The 14,806-nt window shown below is 43.6% G+C and overlaps 1 protein-coding gene across 5 annotated transcripts in view; it reads left to right on the top strand.

Annotated features, from left to right (window-relative positions):
* Positions 1 to 1,015: 1,015 nt before the first annotated feature.
* The window catches only part of HELZ (helicase with zinc finger), a 152,458-nt gene continuing 138,667 nt past the window's right edge, over positions 1,016 to 14,806 (top strand). For 2 of the 5 annotated variants that reach the window (XM_040640374.1, XM_040640370.1), the window contains exons 1-4: positions 1,031 to 1,096; positions 2,447 to 2,502; positions 3,433 to 3,525; positions 6,936 to 6,992. The gene's annotated coding sequence lies outside the window, so the exon portion shown is untranslated. Of the gene's footprint in view, positions 1,097 to 2,446; positions 2,503 to 3,432; positions 3,526 to 6,935; positions 6,993 to 7,191; positions 7,261 to 14,806 lie in introns of all 5 variants that reach the window. The other 3 variants (XM_040640371.1, XM_040640372.1, XM_040640373.1) reach the window with 3 other exon arrangements.

Raw genomic sequence — 14,806 nt, 5'->3', positions numbered from 1 at the left:
AAATCCCAGGCGGGAGTGGCGCGGGTAAATCCTCCCCTTGCCCAGCCTGTAGGGCTCGCCTCCCCGCTGGGATCCGGCAGGTGGACCCAGGTGGGTGCACCTTCCTCCCAGCCCCGGACCCTCTCCTCTTGCTGACTCTGTCTCAGAGCCCTGGCGCGCCTCCTGTCCGTGTCGGATCCCGCAGCCTGAGCCCCCCGAGTTACCTGCCCCGGGAAGTCACAGTCCGCATTCTGCCTGGAATGCGAAAGGGTGGACTCGGCAGTGCCCAATGCCACATTCCTAGGGGAGGGGTCCCCACCTAGAGGGTCGCGGATCACGTTACCGGTCGAGGGGAGGAGACAGCAGGAGGGAGATCAAATGGATAAAAGTTGCATTTAGCTTGTTACTTCTCCCCCAACCCCCAAACGCGCGTTGACGCCGGTTGACTCGGGGACAGTGTCCGCCCAGGTCCTGGAGCCCGACGGCCCCGGAACGCTTTGCCAGGATAGAGGCACCTTTCCGCCCGCGGATGCGGGAGTGAGAGTGCCGACGGGTCTGCGGTGCTGCCGGGCTCCCGGGCCCTGCAGGCGACCCCCGGCTGCCCCGGGGCAGGGAGCCGGCCGCAGAAGCCCGCCGCCGGGCACCGAGGGTGTAGAGCAGTAACAGACGCATAAATGCGCATAAATAAATCAATGAGCAGCTCTCTGCTGCCAGCAGCAGGGAAACCTCGGGCTGATTAAATGCAGACGTGGGGTGTCTGCCAGGGCAGGAGGGCGGCGGGGCAAAGGGAACAGTCGCGGAGGCGAGGGGTGGGGGGAAAGGGCACCCAGGGGCAGGAGCCAAGAGGAAAACCCAAAGCCACCTTTTTAAAATGGGGGTGAATTTTAAATGCAAACAGCCCGGAGGAGGGGAGGGGGCCGGCCCGCAGGCGCCCGGGCCGGCCCGCCAGCCGGGGCAACTTTCCGGGCGGGAGGTGCGGCCGGAGGGGCGGCGCCGGCGGCGGGAGGCGGGAGTCGGGGGCCGAGGGGGGGAGTCACTTTAAAGGCTCTTTCTTACCCATAATGCTTTGTGGGGACGTTGACAAGTGGATCCAAGATGGCGTAGAAAGTAATGACAGGTAAGTCCTGACTTCCCCGTTCTCTGCTGCTGGGACCGCTCTGCGAGCTGCCGGAGCCCTCTGGGGAGGAGACCTGACTCCCCTCCGGTCCCCGGGGCCCCGGGAGGGGCGGCCCTCGGACGGGCTGGGGACCCAGGCGGCCCGCGGCGGGGCCTGGGAAGCGGGGCTCTTCGAGGCGAGGCCCGGACGCTGGGGCTGTTTACAGCTTCTTCCCCTCCTCGGTCCCCTTCCCCTCCGCTGGGGGCCGCGGCGCCCGGGGCCCAGGCGGTGGAGGGGGCTTTGCAGACCCGGGCCGCGAGCCTGCGGGAGGTTTTTGCAGCCGCGGGCACTCGCGGGGGGGGGGGGTCGAGCCGCCTAGCACGCTCCCCTCCTCCGGGTCGCGGCTGGGGGTGGGGAGGGTGCGGGCCTCCCACGCCCCGCTTGATCGCCCCCTCAGGGCTCGGACTTGCGGCTGTGGGGCGGGGGCCGAGGGTGGGCGTGGGCAAAAGTGGGTCAGGGGTGCGCCCCCTCCCTCCCCCGCCGGGGGCTGTTGCCTGAGCTTCACTTTTTTCCCCCCTCTCTCCGCCCCCTCCTCGGAAATTCTCATTGGCCCACAAGCACATCAACAAAAATAAAAACAGACTAGCTTTTCCTGGGAGATTCTTTTAAGACTCCCCTTCTCCAGGGCTAAGGGACTGCAGTTTTATTTAGGGAACTTTGGTTCTTCTACCCCCAGATTATTTGGGCTTTCTGCACCCTCTCCTTCGCTGAGGATCCTTCAGACAGGGCTGGAAGCCAGGGTCTTAGGGTGGTTCTTGGATTGAGATCCTCAGGTTTTGTTTGAAACTCAAAATTGTTATTTCTTCTCCCTCACAACTTCGACTTTTCAGGCAAATCGTTAATATAATATGTATAACTCTAGAGACAGTGGATGCCGGGTGTGGGTGGGGGTGTGGGGTTGTGGGGGGAGGAGTTGTCCTGGCTAGTTTGTTCTTAATTTTGCCCTCTCTTAAACTTATATTAATGAGGTTTCTTGTCCTTCATTTCTTTTTTTCTTCTTTTTTTGAAAGTAAGATCAATCAGTGCTGAAAGAGATGGGGTTTGTGTGTGTGTGTGTGTGTGTGTGTGTGTGTGTGTGTTTTACGTTTTGGATCTTAAAAGCGTTTTATAGTCTACTCTTCCATCACACAGAAAGGAAATGTTTTTATTTGAAAGCAAAACAATCATTTACAGAACTGCATACTGTACCATTTTGGTAACTTTTTCCATTTGAAATTTAGAAGCCCTCTCACTTGGGGCTGATGAAGTATTTGCTACTGATCACGTCTGTTATTGGTGTACAGACACATTTTACTTTTCTGTTTGCCTCAGGAATTGGATGAAGTAATTGATCACTAAAGAACTACAGTGCTGGTGAGATGTGTAAGGTGAGATTGCAGTTAAGAATGATTTACCATTTTCCCTTCTTTATTTTAATCAATGCATAAGGATGAGGCTGAAACTAAGTAATTTGATGGGACCATCTTTATTTTCCAAATAGCTCAGTCAGTCAAATGGGTGTGTAGGCAGGGCTAGCTTTAGAAAGGAAAAAATGTGTCAAATGTACCAAACTTGTAAGTTGTTGCAACCACAGTGGAGTTTATACAGAGCCAAATGTTATTTGCAGTTATCCTTGATCAGTATCTTCACCAGGGGTAATTATATGTAAATTTCCTTGTGTAACTTTAATTGGATGTCTTAATTTCATATGTGTATTGATGTCTGTCACATACTCTACATTGAGTGTTAGTGATTGTTTATGTGGATTTTGTGTGTCCAAGTTACTGGGACTCTTGTCAGGAACACCCTTAACATTGGAAAGATTGATTTTAGGCATCAGTCACTCCTTTTATTTTCTGAAAAATGGAATAGTATTTGTCTCTCCCATAGTTATTTTGTAATAAAAACGATAGTGTTGAGTTTTATTTAGTTTTTTAGGGGATAAGACTGGTTTGTCATTATTTTCTGGTCACGTGGTGTATGAATTGGAAGTGCTGCTTTAACTTCTAATGCTTTGGATTTAAAGGACATTATTGATAAAATGTTAGTGAACAGTTAGTATTCTATAATGGGGAGGAGGAGAGAAGTTTGCTAATTTTATGTTTTTCACAAGCAATTTTCTCATTAAAAATATCTTATTATGGTTTATTGAGAAAATGTAAAGTTATTAGGGCCCATTGTAGATTTGTGTGTGTGTGTGTGTGTGTTTTCCCCAACACATATGGGTAGCCTTTGGATTTTGAAATCCTCTCACAAACTTTTCCTATCTATAAGAACATCTGATCAAGAAAAATAAGCTGTGCTTTATTTTTTTCCAGATTGAGGCATTCTATTGACATTTTGCCTTACAAAAAAACAAAAAACAAAACAAAACTTGGGAGAGGAAGGCGGACGTAAATCAAGATCCTTTTGTAAGTGCATATGCCGCATTTGCTTGTGTTTGAAACTCAGTGCTTGTGTGTATGATATATTGTTTTATTTTTATTCTTGGCAGAGCAAATGTGGATTTTAAAATTTATTTATTTTCAGCTTACAGATGGAGGCATATTCATGCCTTAGACCTTCCAATCAGAATCTTTTCTTTTTATTTATCTATTTAAATTGACAGATTACTTTGTGGAAAGGAACCAGTGCACTGCTTCTTAGCCGATGGTGATATTCATTTGTAGTCTGAAAATGAAATACTTACGGGGCATCTGACTGGCTCAGTTGGAAGAGCATGAGATTCTTGATCTCTGGATTGTGAGTTTGAGCTCCATCTTGGGTGTAGAGAATACTAAAAAAATAAAAAATAAAAATAAAATAAAAACTTAAAAAAATTGAATATTCAGAAATTGGTAATCTCTTGTGGCTAGTGTTGTTTGGCCTGAATTGTGTCAGAACATTTTCCACAATATTCACACTTTTAGACCATGTGAACATTAGTATTCACTTCAAAACAAAGTTAGTGGTTGGTTATCAAACAGGTTGTTACACAGAGTATTATAAAATAGGAAATACCACAGTATTAAAGGTTGGTGCTAAGTTGAAGACGGTGTCTTGTAGCTGAATAAAGACATAGCTTTTTTAGTCTATCCTTTTGGCTGGGAAGCTAGGACACTATTTTTAGGTAAGGCTGTCGTTTTGGGGAGTCATTAAGTACCTCTCCATCAGGTGGTAAACTTTGACTTTTGCCTCTGTTAGGAAGATTTTTCATTTTCTAATATCAAAAATATTCAGTCCACATTATAAAGTCTGTATACATTTATGGACTGTCCAGTGTTTTTACTGGGGAGGGGAGTGATGCCAAAACAACAGGAGAGATCATTCCTACTTCAGAGGGCCTTGTGTAGTTTAAAAATACACAGCATATTCATGAGAGGCTAAGAATATTGCAGAGGGACCTACAAATAAGTAGACCGGATCTTATACATGCATTTTTATTCCCTGTTAAAGAGGTAGGCTTGGCATTAATATTAAATAAAAGTTAGTTTATAATTGTCAGGCTATATTTAAGATCCAAATACTGGCTCAGCACAAGAAATACCGTCCTTTGCCTATTGTTTCAAATGCATAGAGGATTTTGGGTCAAGTTTATCAACTTGTTGATAAACAAGATAGGGCGAGGAGCTACTTAAAAATTATAAGCAAATTGTCTGGTTGTTTGTTTTCATAAACTTAGATTAAGTGTACATTCAAATATAATTTGATTTCTAAGTAATATTTTGAACTGTTTTCTGGGAAAGAACTATGTTATGTGTGGAGAATGTGGCCACACCAGCTTACAGTTCCTTTAAATTGGTGGGTGTAGTCAGGATTTATGTAGCATTGGCTAGAAGCAACATAAAACACAGTGGTTTGTCACTTCAGGAGTGGCCGAGATAATACTTTTGAGTAATACTGAATTTAATAGAGTTAATATTCCTTTTTAAAAAATAATACTGTAGATGTAACATGAAGACTTTTAATTTATATATATTAAATATATAAGTATGTATAATATACTTTTTAAAAGCTATCAATTGTCTAAAACAAATTGAAAGTTTTTCAGCATACTGCCAGATAGTCATACCAACTTGTTTACTTGTATAAATTGTACTGGGTCATTTTCTCTAAGAGCAGGAAGTTGTCTGGTAAAACCAGAGTTTGTATATTCGTCTTGCTTTTGAACCAAAAACCCCCAGATTCATCATTAGATTTTCAAAGAATGCATGGCATATTTTTTGACTGAACCATTCTGAAGTGTGAATGTTTGTGATTTTTGTTATTTCTGTGCCATATTTTAGGTGTTCTCAGCACATCTGAATTTGCCTTTTTGCTTTCTTCTGTGGAAATTCTCCTTGCAGTGAAAATATTCCTGTAAGGCGAGCTTCCTGTCACTAGGCAATATGTATATTTAATATAGTTCTAAACAGTTGTTTTTTTATTTTTAAAGATTTTATTTCCTTATTTGAGAGGGAGCTAGAGAGATCACAGAGGGAGAGAGGGGAAGCAGACTCCCCGCTGAGTAGGGAGCCCAATGCAGGGCTTGATCCCAGGACCCTGAGATCCTGACCTGAGCCCGAAGGCAGACACTCAACCTACTGAGCCCCCCAGGCGCCCCTTAAACAGTTGTTTTTATGCAAAAACTGATGCATGCTATGGTAAACAAAATTGAACAGTACTTAAGTATATAAAGTTAAAAAGATTTATTTTTATTTTTTTTTAAGATTTAATTAATTTATTTGAGAGAGAGAGAGAGCCAGCGAGCACAAGCAGGGGGAGTGGCAGGCAGAGGGAGAGCGAGAAGCAGACTCCCCATTAAGCAGAGATGCAGATGCGGGACTCGATCCCAGGACCCTGGGATCATGACCTGAGCCAAAGGCAGATGCTTAACTGGCTGAGCCACCCAGGTGCCCACTAAAAAAGATTTAAAAAAAATAATAATAATAATAAGACTTTGTTCCCCTTTCTCCATCTTTAGTTGTGTTCCTGTCAGCTGACCATTGAAAACAGTTGGTGTCATTTGGCTTTTGGAAGACCTCGCTGTTGCTGGGGTACACTAGGACTAGTGAAAGCAGAGGGAGAAGTCAGGGAAGGCATGAGCACTGAACCCAGTTTGGATGTTACACAGGGACTATTCTCCTATTTCCTGTGATGTCAAGTAATATTGATAATCTTAACTCCCATTAGTTTAAGGGAACTGTAATGAATTGTTAGTGAAACAGTTAATTCTTTTGTCAGGTTGGTACAGTTTTGATTTGTTGATCTTTTAAGGAAATAAATATTTGTGAATTGAATTCTTATAACCTTAGGGCTGGGGGTAATGATGGTAATTACCATCTATAGAATTTTATGATAAACCGCACAGTATGTTTACTATAGGCTTTTTACAACTCATTATCTCTCCTTTAATTCTCATAACAACCCTAAGATAGTTGTTATTTCCGTTTTGCAGAGGAGGAAATTTAGGCCAAATGTGAACTAGCTAACAAATGTCATAAGACTGGTAAGTTGTGGTGCTGGTGTTCTGTCTTGGAGAGCCTGTGCTCTTTCCATTGTAATGTGCTCTGCTACTTCTATCTAGTGTGTTTTATTTTCCAGATGAGGAAATTTAGGCCTGCAGAAGTCAAGTGACTTGCCCAAGGTCACACAGCTAAGTAATAGCAACAATAAACCAAAGTTTTATCTCTGGTCTCTTATCTCAGGACTTTTGGTCCTGCCTGGTATGCTACATTTTACTGAAATACTATGGACCAAAAGAACATATGCTGTGAATACTGGATACAAATGCTTCAGAACTGATACATCAGCAATGGGGTTTTCTACTATGTATTTAAAAGCTTCCTTTTCTCTCTTTCAGAAATTATAAAGAGCTCTGATGGGCTATTTGGGTGATCCCCAGTGCAGTGAACTGCAGGTGAGTAAGGTTTAGGAGAGCTTTGCTTAGAAAACAAGAGCTTGGTAATGCCTGAGAAGGCGACAGGAGAGGCTTAATCTAGAGGGCCAGTCCATCCAGGAAGAGTAAAGTGGGACCGGGTGGAGTGATGTTGGGCAGTAGTAAGACCGTGGAATCCTGAAGATGCAGGTCCAGGCTGAACTGGCTCCTTCTGTAACAGGATGACGATGAACATCCTCTGAAGAGACTGCTTGCCGCTTTGTCGGAGTTTGTTTGAAGAGAAGTGAGGGTAGGTTAATCTTCCACTCATGTTCTGAATGAGTAACCGCACAGGGGCTCATCCTATCTGCATATGATTGGAGCTTGAGAGGCCCTTCAGTTTTTGTGTCAACATTCTGGAGTGGTAATCGCCCTGTGCTCTGATGAACTTGGTTAAGTATTGAATAGTTTGTTTATCCTGGTATCTGCTGTGTATGGATTGTCATGAATGATCGTATATATCCGCATTTCTGAGAGTCTAGATACTGAGAACACAGCAATAGAAACAAAAGGTTAAACTTTTTTCCTAGTGGTTATGTTTATTTATTAGTCCTTCAATTTATCTTTTGCTGAAATGCCCTTCTAAGAAAGGCAATTTAGTCTTTATTATTTCTGATTCACAATAACTGATTTTTTTGGTTCCATTATTGTATCCTGGTCTTTCATTATTAAACTTAGACAATGGTGATACTACAGAAAGAACAATTAGAAGACTGCTTTAATATTATCCTTGTGGGGCATCAGTGCTGAAAATTATGTTTTGATATATTTTCAATACTAGTCTTTTGTTAGACCTCAGCAGCTCAAGAAAGCTTAATCTGTTAATAAAATGACTTGCCATCCTGCCTTACGGACTCTGGCTGGGTGAGATTTGTAAGACATGGCCAGCTACTTTTTACCCATCTGCTTTAGGCTGGAGTTTTTAGTTTTCAGTTCTTTGTACCTGGCCCTTGGTTCTTTGATTTGTCCACGATTCCATACCGCTTTTTAGCTGTGGTACAGTCCACTACTGAGTCAGCCAGTTGGCTTTGAGAATCCCAGAAACTTGAATGTGACAGTACTACATACTCCAGGGCTTATAATTGAATTTGGGCTTGGCTATTTACTCATTGCTAAAGTAACACACAGTTGTAGACATTCTTTGTTTTATTTTTTTTTTTATTTTTTATTTTTTATTTATTTTTTTTTTTTAAAGATTTTATTTACTTATTTGACAGAGACAGCCAGCGAGAGAGGGAACACAAGCAGGGGGAGTGGGAGAGGAAGAAGCAGGCTCACAGCGGAGGAGCCCGATGTGGGACTCGATCCCACAACGCCGGGATCACGCCCCGAGCCGAAGGCAGACGCTTAACCGCTGTGCCACCCAGGCGCCCCGACATTCTTTGTTTTAGACTTTATGTTTGTTCTGCATGATTGGGGAGTTCAAAACAGTTGAGGTGGCTTGTTGGCCTTGGAAAGCGGGGGTCCGGGGGTGTCATATAGGGGTCATTGTGATAAGGAATGCATGAGAGTTCTCAGTTAAGGCAAAAATGAGCAGTGGAAGGGAGGGGTGGACCTCTTTTTGAGGCTCTTGAGGCTCTGTCAAGCTTGTATCCTGGAACCCCTTTGTTTCCTCAGTATGGTGGAACTTTTCTTTTTTAAGTTCAGAAGAATTGATAATAAATAAATTGTTAAATATTTAGATTGTCACCCCAAAATAGTTGGTTTTGTTTTGGTGTTCCATTAAAAAAATGTATTTTTATAGGTAAACATGTGTGTATATATATATATATATGTGCATATACACATGTATATATTTTTTACTCATGGTTAATTATGGTGTATGCAGTTTGAACGTTTTCTACTTATTAGGTCATGGAACATTTCCATGTTATAGGTGTCACAATTTTAGTTTATATGCTTTTTTAAAAAGATTTATTTATTTGAGAGAGAGAGCGTGTGCACGCATGTGAGTGAGGGGAGGGGCAGAGGAAGAGGGAGAGAAGCAGACTCCCACTGATCCGTGGAGCCTGACGTGGGGCTCCATCTCACAACCCGGGGTCATGACTTGAGCCAAAATAAGAGTCCAACAGTCAAACAACTGAGTCACCCAGGCGCTCCTGTATGCTTACATTTTGAAAGGCTGCGAAATATTTCATCAAGTCATGCTCCTGTAATTCACGTAAATCTTTCAATGTTAGGTATTTATGCTGCTCCCTGGTTTTCACTTAATACTTTACATTATTGTAGATACTATTGGTATTATGTTTTTGACTGATTGTATTTTTAGGGTATATTTCTGGGTGTATTGTGTAAACTGGAATGAGTGTTTTTGTATGTATTGCCATACAGCTGTTTAGGAATGTTGTACCAGTTGGTACTTCTAACAGTTAAATGGATATACCTGTTTTACCATAGCTGGACAGAAATACATATTTTCCTTACAAGTTTCTGCTTATTTAGTAGTATAAAGTGGCATTTGCACTTCTTTGTTCTATAATGTTGAATTTTACTCTTTGAGTCTCTTCACGGTGAATTGTTTGTGCATATCCTCTGCTATTTTATGCAATACAGTATTGATGTGAGCTTTGGACGGTAAGGCAAGTGTAGCCAGCTAATAAGCTGGTGATTATTAAAAAGATAACCAGAACATATTCAGCGGAAATGTTCAAAGAGGCCTAGGTGCTGAGTGATCTTGGAGATAGTGGTTGAAGGGGAACAGGTGGATTATTGTCAGATTTAGTTCCGCAGATGTTTATTGGGCATCACTGTGTCCAGTGTGCCGCTTTGCTTTCTTTGAGCGCCTCCGAGTTATCGCCGTGTCTGCCTGGTTGAAGGAGCAGGTAGTTGAGAATGCTTGAGACTTGACCAGTGGGGAGTCTGGCTGCTGAAGTCCCTTTGTGACCGCTTGGAGGACTGTGGGGATCACTGTAACATCTTTAACTCATTCATGGCATGCCACTATACCGTTGGCAGTCTTTGGGAGGCTCTGTTCTGAGGAATACAAAGATGAATAAGGCATATTTCCTACTGACAAGGAACGAATTATCTGGTAGGAAGATTAGGGGCACCAGAAAATGAAAGGAGTAATAGGAGTTTCTTAGGTGCTGTAAAAGAGGTTCAGCCGAGGTGCTTAGTGGTTAAGTGGAGGGTGTGATACTGCCCCCTTGGGGATATCAGGGAACACTTCAACTGAAGAAGTGGTATTTAAATGGCACTACCATGAAGATGAGAAGCAATGGAAAGAAGAGGGCATTCTAGAGGGAAGAATAGCTTGGGCAGAGGTGGGGGAGTGGTGTCACAAATGAGGTGGACATCAGGAAACCGCATGTCCAAACCACTTGGACCCTGGGAGACATAAAGGAGCATAGTGGAAGGTGAGGCTGCTGAGAGGTCAGGACTGGGTGTTGAAGGGTCTTAAATGCCAGACTGAGGATGGATTGGTAGTGAGGAGAAACAGAGAGAGGGGCTTTTCTTTCTTTCCTTTTTTTTTTTTTTTTAAAGATTTTATTTATTTGAGAGAATGAGTGGGCGGAGGGTCAGAGGGAGAAGCAGACTCCCCGCTGAGCAGGGAGCAAGATGCGGCTGGATTCTGGGACTCCAGGATCATGACCTGAGGCAAAGGCAGATGCTTAAGCGACTGAGCCACCCGGGCGCGCGAGAGAGGGACTTTAGTTGCATTCATGGTAGTAGTCCCAAGTGAGGGATGATGAGGAGGGCCTGAATTGAATCGATGGCCTTGGCAATGAAGAGGAGGCGGGCAGTGCATTCAGGAGATATTTTGGAGGTTGAGCAGAGAGACGTGGTGACTGATTAGGTCGGAGGGGAAGGGAACAGTTAGTTCTGTGTCTCAAGTCAGAGGTGATGTTGCGGTTTTCAGGCTTGAGTGGCTGGCAGAATAGGCATCAAGAATAGGGAAGTCAGGAGGAAGAACAGGCCTTAGGGGTTTGGAATAGAGGAAAGATGAATTTGGTTTTGTTTGTTGAGTTCAGGGAGTGAGTAGAAAGGTGAAATCAGAATTTTAATCTTCGAAGAAACAGAGGTGGAAGTTTGGGGCCTAGAGGTGATAGAGGAACCAGTGAGGTCTCATACTTAGTAAAGCCGAGCACAGATGAAGCTTCCTGATTCCCAGTCCAGTGTTCTCTTCCCTGCCTCTCACTGCAAAGTGCTGAAGGTTCTCATCTGGGATGTTTTCCTCACACCCAGGTGGTGTGCTCAGTAGAAGGCTGAAAGTGGCAGAGTTTATGTTGGGGAATGAGGACTTTATTTTTAATTAAAAATTTTTATTTATTTATCTATTTCTTTATTTATCTATTTATTTAAAGATTTTATTTGTTTATTTGACAGAGAGAGAGAGACAGCCAGCGAGAGAGGGAACACAAGCAGGGGAATGGGAGAAGAAGAAGCAGGCTCCTAGCGGAGAAGTGTGATGTGGGGCTCGATCCCAGAACGCTGGGATCACGCCCTGAGCCGAAGGCAGACGCTTAACGACTGTGCCACCCAGGCACCCCTAAAAAAATTTTTTAAGATTTTATTTATTTATTTGACAGAGATAGAGACAGCCAGCGAGAGAGGGAACACAAGCAGGGGGAGTGGGAGAGGAAGAAGCAGGCTCATAGCGGATGAGCCTGATGTGGGGCTCGATCCCACAATGCCGGGATCACTCCCTGAGCTGAAGGCAGACGCTTAACGACTGTGCCACCCAGGCACCCCTAAAAATTTTTTTTAAAAAAGCTTTTACTTATTTATGTGAGAGACAGAGCGAGCGTGCGAGCGTGCGGGGGCGGGGAGGAGCAGAGGGAGAGGGAGCAGCAGACTCTTGGCCGAGCATGGAGCCGGACACTGGGCTTGATCCCGGGACTCGGGAATCCTGACCTGAGCCAAAGGCAGATGCAACTGACTGAGCCACCCAGGCGCCGCTGAGTTAAAATTTTTTATTATGGAAACTTTCAAACATACGGGAAGTGGACAAAGAGTATCATCAGTCCCTCTGTACCCATTGTCCAACTCGAACAGTTGTTTGTGTTGTGTCATCTGTTTCTTCCCTCCCCATCAGATGCTTTAAAGCAAATGTGAAGATGAAGTGTGTTGGTGACCTTAAACTTGGGGCATTTGCAGGTAGGGAGGATTTGAACAGTTTAATGGGGTATGTTTTGAGCTATCTGGGTATATGGTCTAGAGGGAAGAGAAGTAGATTTAACTGCCAGAATCCTGTTCTGCCTCAGACTTTGTGTTTTGGGCAAATCACTTAAGTCTTTTGAGTCTTAGTTTGTGAGATGGAGATAAATGATATCGCCTTTGCAGAATCATTTGAGACAAGACAGGTAAAAACCTTCTGTGAACTCTAAACTTTGAGGCTAAACTGTGATGTAGATTTTAGAGTGCTGTTCAACTTTGGGATTCTGTGTTGCTGTCTTGAAGTTTATCTTATTCAACAACTTTGTATTCTTCAGCACATACTTATGTCAGGAACCTGGGGCTTCAGCAGTGAACAAAACAGACAAAATCGCAGCTCCCATGGAGCTCATATTTTAGATTTGGAGGATAATAGTGAGCTAATGCTTCTATAACAGTGGGCCAGGTACTGTTCTAAGTACTTTTATAATTTAACCTGTTTAATTCTCGCAAGAGTGCCGTGAGGTTGATACTGTTATTATCCCTATTTTACAGATTTGGAGATCGAGGCAAATTTTTATGTAGATTGTCTCAGGTTGCAATGCCAGGATTGAAATTCAGGCAGATCTGGTTTCAAGCCTGTATACTCTTAACCACTATCCCATAGAACATTTAAAACTCATTCATGGCTTATTGGTGTTTGATACAAATAAAAAGGTAGGCCCAGGGGCGCCTGGGTGACTCAGTCGGTTAAGTGTCTAACTCTTGATTTCAGCTCAGGTCATGATCTCAGGGTTGTGGGATCGAGCCCTGTATCGGGGCTCCACACTCAGTGTGGAATACGCTTGGGATTCTCTCTCTCCCTCTACCCCTCCCCTGCACGTGCGTGTGCATGTGCTCTCCCTCTCTCTCAAATAAATAAATCTTAAAAAGAAAAAAAGGTGGGCCCATGCTGAAATTATTTGTAAACAAATAAGTGTTTTCTTCTTGTAAAAAAACAAACCAATAAAAAAAAAGTCATTAGTTTTCTGGAGATGGCAACATAGTAGTAGTCTTTCATAGGAAAATATTTTTCCTCCTAACTTTTCTTAGGCTTTATCAATTTTCTCGGTTTGTTTGGATGCAAATGACTTGCCTCAATGGAAGGAGGTCATTTTTCTCCTGACCCTTGGGCAGAATCTCTTCTTGAGTGAATCCCCTTCTTAAAATTCTCTCTTACCTTTTCCTCCATGTCCCCTCCCTTATCCCAGGGGAATTCCCTTCTCTGATCTCTCCTACTTTCTGTTCTTCTCTGTTCTTCCTTCCCCGTTCTCACCACTGTGCTGTCCTTACCAGGCTCATCAGCTGCCCCTGTCCTGAGAGAGTCTCTGCTTTCTGCCCTTGCCTTTTCTTCCTTAGCCTGCCTCTCGCCAACTACTCTGGACTTGGCCTTGTGCATTGGCTTTTCTAAATTTATTTAGTGGGACTAATTTTCCACCTTTGGCACTGGCTCTGGCTTTGGCTTTGCGAGCTCTCAGTTCTTCTTCAGCTGTAGGGCATACTGGGAAATAAGCAATAAGGAGTTCTTAAGTTTGCATCTGGATTAGGACATGGGCCTCACTGCTTATAAGGAGAGTATCAAGGCTTGTGTATTTGTTTTTTTTAGAAATTTTGGTTAAATAGACATAACATAAAAGTATCATTTTATCCACACAGTTCAGTGGCAGTAGGTACTTTCACATTTTTGTGGGACTGTCCCCGCCATCTGTCTCCAAAACTCTTTCATTGCCCCAAACTGAAACTGTACCCATTAAACAATAACTCTCCATTTACCCCTCCCTCAAGCCCCTGGCAACCAGCATTCTTCTTTCTGTCTCTATGAATTTGGCTATTCTAGGTCCCTCATATAAGTACAATCATACATTGTCCTTTTGTGCCTGGTTCTTTTCACTTAGCATAATGTCTTCAGGTTTCACCTATATTATAGCATATGTCAGCATTTCCTTCCTTTTTAAGGCTAAATAATATGCCATTGTATGTAACACCACATTTTTAATCCATTCATCTGTTTGTTTTTTTAAAGATTTTATTTATTTATTTATTTATTTATTTATTTAGAGAGAGTGCGTGCGCACATGAGCAGGGGAGAGGGAGAAGCAGGCTCCCTGCCGAGCAAGAAGCCCATCATGGGGCTCCATCCCTGGACCCTGATCACCACCTTAAGGCAGACCCTTAACCCACTGAACCACCCAGGCGCCCCTCCATTCATCTGTTAATAGACACTGGGGTTACTTCCACCTTTTGGCTGATGTGAATAATGCTGCTACAAACATGGGTATACAAGTATGTGTTTTGAGTCCCTGCTTTTAGTTCTTTTGGATATTAACCCAGAAGTGGAATTGCTGGATCCTGTGGTAATTCTATGTTTAATTTTTTGAGGAATCACCATACTGTTTTCCATAGTAGTGGCACCATTTTATGTCCCACTAGCAGTGTATTTCTCTACATCCTCACCAACACTTGTTGTTTTCTGGGCTTTTTTTTTTTTTTTTTTTTGAGAGAGAGAGAGAGCAAGAGTGCACATGTGAGTGAGAGTGGTAGCGGTGGGGAGGGGTAGAGGGAGAGGGAGAACCTCAAGCAGGCTCCAAGCCCAGCACCCAACGTGGTCGATCTCAGGACCCCGAGATCATTTCCTGAGCTGAAACGAAGAGTCGGTTGTTTAA

Source organism: Ursus maritimus, unplaced genomic scaffold (assembly GCF_017311325.1).
Source record: "Ursus maritimus isolate PB19 unplaced genomic scaffold, ASM1731132v1 scaffold_24, whole genome shotgun sequence".
Taxonomy (NCBI): domain Eukaryota; kingdom Metazoa; phylum Chordata; class Mammalia; order Carnivora; family Ursidae; genus Ursus; species Ursus maritimus.
The sequence above is the reverse complement of the archived record's forward strand: the minus strand, read 5'-3'. Positions and strand labels throughout refer to the sequence as shown.